This window comes from Macrosteles quadrilineatus, unplaced genomic scaffold (genome assembly GCF_028750875.1).
Source record: "Macrosteles quadrilineatus isolate MER2022 unplaced genomic scaffold, UCM_ALF_1.0 Scaffold_22__1_contigs__length_1958994, whole genome shotgun sequence".
Taxonomy (NCBI): Eukaryota; Metazoa; Arthropoda; class Insecta; order Hemiptera; family Cicadellidae; genus Macrosteles; species Macrosteles quadrilineatus.
In genome coordinates this window covers 1,247,764-1,254,487 of record NW_026542615.1, presented here as the reverse complement: position 1 = coordinate 1,254,487, position 6,724 = coordinate 1,247,764, and positions in this window count along the sequence as shown.

Here is a 6,724-nt window from a genome sequence, read left to right as displayed (position 1 = left end):
TTAAACAAAGGTCACGGTTTCGAATATCGAAATTTCCTTTTGTCAAACCTATATATTTTTAACATTTTTAAAAAGGCCTTACTTAGAGCAACATTTTGGTGAAAACAGAACTCAATTATCTGAATTCGTTTCTAAATGGCGGCCATTTTTATTATTTTTTTCCATATTTACGTAATACCCTGCATTTTTTTTACTACAAAACATTTTTCCTTTCTGATTGAAAATTCGTAATCCTGGTAAACACAACTTTACAATGATAATAATTATTATAATTTCCAAAATTATATTTTTTTACCAAAATGTTATGAAGTTTATTTTAGATTTTAATCTTTATAAATACAGAGCCTTGGTAGTTAAGCAACACTTTATTAATATAAATGCCATTATAAATTAATGCATACACACCCATGTACTATAGATATTAAATGTATTACGTTAATGGCTGGCTATAAATTATCAATGTAATGCAAACAATATATGAATATTCATGACGATTGCCTCACCAATATGCAATGTGTAACTGATTTATGCAAACATAAACCAATTAATATGGATGTGTATGCATAAATTGGTTTACATGACTTTTGTACTGGGTCATAATAGTAGCCTAATATGTGGCTAGACAACTATTCATATGATGTAATAGATTGAGGCATAAAGTTGTTAGACAGAAGTAAAACTGAATTGAACAAAGATAAATTATGTGTTTTCTAGTTAAATTATTTATATATATAAGATTAATTTGTAAGAACATGGATTTTTATCTCAATAATTGTATTGCTAAACCATTTGTTTTCCCCATCTATAACTGTTTTTCGTATTCTTTTTGTATATATTAATGTTTTTTTACCAACTTGAATTACATAAGTTTCTAAAAAAATAATTATTGTTCACATGCCATAGAATATAACTAACAAAATATAAAAAGAATCGAAATATAGTTAATATTGTTGTCAAAACTCACAAAATATATCAACTCGTCAGATATTGTTTGTGTGTGTGATTTGTCTTAAATAAATACCCAATAGATATATATTTTAGTTTTACTACCAGAACGAAATCTCTGACCTATTGTTTATTATTGGTTTTGTATAAAACATCTATAAGTGTAAGGATGGATTTGAATATCGAGTTCCTTTCTTTTATAGGTATGTTGGAATTAAACTGTAAAGGAGGGTTGAAGAATCTCAAACTAATGAAAGTTCTTTTAGATTGTCTTGTTTCTGCTTTTAGCCTGAACTTCCAATAATGCAGAGAAGAATGTGTCCCAAAAGAAAGTTTGAGAACACTAGCATTTTTAAGGGTCCAATATCAGGATTTTCTTTGTAATGAAAGAGAAATAAAGAGTTACTGAAGCAAATAGTGCTACACCAATACTTACAGCAATTACAAAAAACTCCTTATCAATGAAAACATAAAGAGGTAATTGAAGATCTGAGTGGATGATTTTATACTATACAACCCAGTTATTGATTAATTTTGAAAGATCTTGTTTGAATGTTTTGTATTGTATTTTGTTGCATGTTGCATGAAAATATCTATCGAACGTAATCTATCTTTACTTAAAAATTTTAATCTGATATGCCTTTTATTAAATCGTTGAAATTAAACTCACTAAATTCCTTTCGTAATACTTGAAACATAATATAAAAAAAATTCTAGATTTTCTTTTATCTTGATGTAAGATAGTTTCTTATAAATCGTTACATAAATATCAATCGTTTGAAATATTTTCTATTAGTTTGAACTAAAATTTAAGTTTACAAAAACGTATACAGTACACGTAACTAATGCACATGGTATAACTAATTTGTTTGTCATCTAAATTGCTGAAGTTAGAATAGTAAAAACTACAACAAGTTGACTTAAGCTTTTGTATGGCCTTAGGAAAACCAATGTTAACATATTGGAATTATGTTGAGAAATAAATACTCGGTTTCGTTTCATAATATAAACATAACACACTTGTTTCGTGTCGAATCTTGTCCTCTTGGTTTAAATGATGAAAAGTGGATTTTTATTACGCTTATAATGTAACTAAACAGTTTGAATCCATAGCAGAATATTATGGTGGTTGGTAATACTAACAAAATAATAAAAATACACACCATTTTATACTCATAAAATAATCAACTTAAATTTACATTTATCATAAACACGTTTGAATTGCTGATATTTTGTTTAGGATAATTTTACCATGATGTAGTTAATATTCGCTACAAGCGATTCAAATAAAGTATTGAATGTTTTTAACTTTCGTCCGACATTCCTTTACAGTTCTTGAATATTGGATTCCTGTTATATTGCTCCGTAAAATTGCCTTGTTCTCGCCTAAGAATGTTATACCTTACAGATAAAAAAAGATTTCAAGAAACAAATATTAATGAAACTATTTTCCTACCATAAGTCTTGTTAGATATTGCCTCTTTGTTTTGGACTGTGTAGTTAGTTAATTCCTTATAAACCATATTTTTTTCAAAACCCTAACACTTTTCTGCTGTTGTTATATGAATAAAACTACTAAGCTTCCGGGGTCGGTTTAATTGTCTACTTTCATTGGTTCTATTGTCTACTATTCTTATTAATATCTATTGTTCTACTACTAGAATGTGTGGTAAAAATTTCTCTGTGGTTATTTTCTGGGTGACAGCATTTCTCGTTTGAATGCTGAATTAGGTGTCTAAGTTTGTTTAATTTTTTGCATACAGTGTTTAAGCAATTACATAATTTAATATTTTTTAATAAATCGTTATTATTTGTAAAATGTTATACTTGAATTATCAAAGTGTAGAACAGTATTTGATTTATTTAAGCCACACTCTCTAACTTATTACGGTAAAGAGTTCTGTAAAGGTTTTGAAAGATGAGTAGTTGTGTTTGATAATGTCAGATTGCCAAGTAAGGAACCCTCTCGTGTTAAATAAACACTTATCCTATCCAAATATAATCGAACCATCCCAAGGGGTAAGTGAAATCTGTTTACAAAGGATCGGTCCGGGAACCTACACATTTTTTTAGACAAACTGTCTTATCTTAGCTTTGGTCATTTTAATGTATATATTAAATAATAATAATAAAACTCATTCCGTACTTTTTATGATGATATTAACTGTTTCTGCGCTATGCCGTAATGTAGATTTGTAGCTAGACATTTGTAGTTAGACAGGAAGTCAAAATAATTTATTTGAAATCACGCAAACAAAAAATATGACCGTAGTATTTATCGATAAAGTTTTCTCGAAAATAAACATCAAAAGAGAACGAAAGAAATATTTACCAGCGATATTTCTGAATTTTCCTCCTTACTGCCAGACTTTGTGATGTGTATTATCATGCAAAACACAGCACATCCAACAGCAATGTAACACTGGTCTAAAGAAGGTACAAACACTGATCCTTTGTGATGTCTAATCGAAAATGTTGGTTTACTAAACATCAGTCGTTAAAATGTATACACTTTCCCATATATGAATGTTAACTACTAATTGCTAACCTTGGTATTAATTATTGTGTTTATTTATATTTAAAGTTACTACTCTAACTGTAGTACCTAACTGTATGACATTTAGGTCTAAGTAATCAATAAAAATTACATTATTAGGTACTGACCTATAGATGTTTTTACGTATGACCTTTTATTCTGTCATATGTGGTTGTAACACAACTACTCAAGTTTTTTATTGTTTACAACTGTCCATTTATACGGATACTACAAGTTTAGCAAACAAAATATAATTAATTGCGGCAATATTCCACACTTTGAATTAAGATTCATAAAAAAAGATAAATGTACATATACTCTTGTGTACACAACTTTAAAAAATTCAATGTTCAACGACGACGAATTTTATTCTGATTTAACTCAGTTGTAAGGCAAAATACAAAACATTGAAGTACCTTATGAGACTAAATTGTTTTTCGAAAAACATCCGTGAGCTTGACACAGCCTTTCTCATTTTGACAGATTTACAATCCTTGAAAAAAGGTAGGATAGAACACAAAGGATTATTTCGTTTAGCCATTAGAAGCCCTTTGAAGTTGGTGACAAAAGCGTGAAATAATTCACCGAGAGATGTACCTTCATGAATAATTTTTACCTTCTCCGTGCAGAAATGTTTTTATGATAACTAACGTTGATTTGTCCTTAAATATTGTCACAAAGTAGCAGATATGTGCGATATACTGTAGATCTGTCATATTTTATGTCATAAAATAGTAAAAAATATGTAAACCACGTCAAAATTCGGGATGGTGTTTATAAGAAATCGGTATATGTTTGGTTTTGGACAAATAATTCTTCATCAAGTTGGACCGGATTTATTAGCTTATAATTAGCATTCCAGAGAGTGTCTATATGATAAAAAAATACATATTCCAAAAACGAAGCCATGAAGTATATTCATTGTGAGCTAACACTTATAGTTACAACAAAATACCTAATAGTAATTTTCTACAAATTACAGTTGTATGGGCGTAAATCCCGATTTCCATTTATGTAAATGAATCGCTTTGCTCGCGTAATTCCATTGGTATAAGGCTAACGAAAAAAACGTTTTATTTCCTGTCCATGCGTTCCATTAGGTGACCTACATTGTAGATTAATTCTGTTTGTGTCTATCTACCTACATACTAGATACTGTACATTAATTAATAACATCGACTTCAAAACAATAAACCACCATTGTATTTAAACCGTACTATATATGCAGACTATATTTTTGGGTCATTCTAGATGTTGTTCAAAGTTTTTTTTTTTTTTTTTTGTAATAACTAGACCCTGGACCGTTTTATTTTTTGTTTTGAGGTCCCCAAATTCTAAAAACGCCATCCGTTTTGTTTAATATTTATATATGCAGTTTAACAAGCCAACACGAGCAAAAATGATCAGACTGGCGAAATTTGGTATAACCGTGTAAACATGCATTTATTCAAATACGTTCACGAACCATCACGATCGGACTAAGGAACGGGGGTTCATCGTAGAGGTTTTATGTCATAAAAATGGGTGTCTCCGTTCTTAACCCTAAATACATACAATTTTGTAATTTATATTACACTATTTTGTAGAGCAAAAACTAATTTTGTATGTTGAAGTGTTGAATGCGCTTTTTGCTATATATATATATATATATATATATATATATATATATATATATATATAAATTTGAACGGATGGTGTAAACCCTTTGTTATTATTATGAGGTATAAGTAAACTGTGTAGTTTGCTAGTTTAAAGACATATTTTGATCAAACTAGGAAAATGTATTCACTTCAACCTGTACTATTAACATTAAATCGAAACACTATTTTCTACTTAGTAGCAGCAAACCTAAGTACTTATTAATTTAACGTTATTCAAAAAAGGGAATAAATATTACATTTTTAAGGATATATTTTAGTGAAAATCCAATAAGACAAATGGAAATTCGCTTAGTCTGTAGGTTTGCTTTGGCTAGGGTATTTGATTTTAATCAATGTTGAAATCAGTTGCACAGTGAATCAGTTAGTGACAAATCTTTCAGAGAAGCTTTAATCCATTCTTCATAGCAGTTTACGTTCTGTCAAAAGTAGGTTGTCTGAATGGAAAGATTATTATGTTTCAATTTAGCCTGACTTTTAGTTTAACATGAAAAAAACTCACGTATTTTAAAAGTGATACTAAACCAAACAATAATTGTTCACATCAAATGTTACTATTTACTCCAAGTAACCATCTCAAATATTTCCCACGTCATATCAGATTTTGCCGTATATGAATTGAATATCTAGACTCACATTCCGTTGAACTGCGGTTGCTTAAACCGATTACAGAATACTTAATTAACACCGACTGAATCTCATCCACAACTAATCCAATCATCGTTAACGATTTAGATCAAACAATAATTAACCCCCTTAGTGAGTTGGAGTGCTGCAAGTATTGTCCTACTCGTCGCGGTGCCGTGAATACCGGTTAAGTAATTGAATTTCAATACAATCTTGTAATAATTTAAGAGTTACGTTTTACAAAATTATATGACTTGCAATATGTTCAGCTTATTTAAAAATTTTATATTTACACCGAGACATTTGATTTTTTTTAGGTTGTTTTTTTTTGGGTATGTATTATGGTATTATTAAAACTACTTTGATTTGTGATAATGAGGCTTATAACTAATTATTTAATTTTCGCATTTAGTAAATACGGTTTGAATTTGGCTTAAGACTATGAATTTCCTACCTATATCATAATAAAAGGCAAAATATTTATTCGTTTTGAAGGGAATCCAAAGTGTAGGACAGTGAGCTTGTGAAGCAAAGCGCGGAACATCGTTCCGTGAGGTCCCGGGTTCAAATTCGGTCAAATCACTATTGGATTTTATCTAAGTGATAATGCTGCACAAAACCTAGGTCTAGACTGAACTTTTGTGAAAAACAATGCCGGACTCGTGTCTGGCGTCCTATTTTAAACAAACGTTTCTATGTAATGTTTTATACAATTATACATTAATTTTATTCATTCCGACAGAGGGAAAACTATGCATCCTAGTCACCGGAAAACCATTTTCATCATGTGAAAATGTTTTCGTCACGATCTATGAACGAATTTTATAAAAACTTTCCGAAGAGTTTCGAGAAACGATGTATAAAATTATTATTATCATATAAAATTACCATAGTCAGGACAGAAATCGTAACTCAATTTAATTATAAATTTCTAACTATTATTACCTTTTGGATTAAT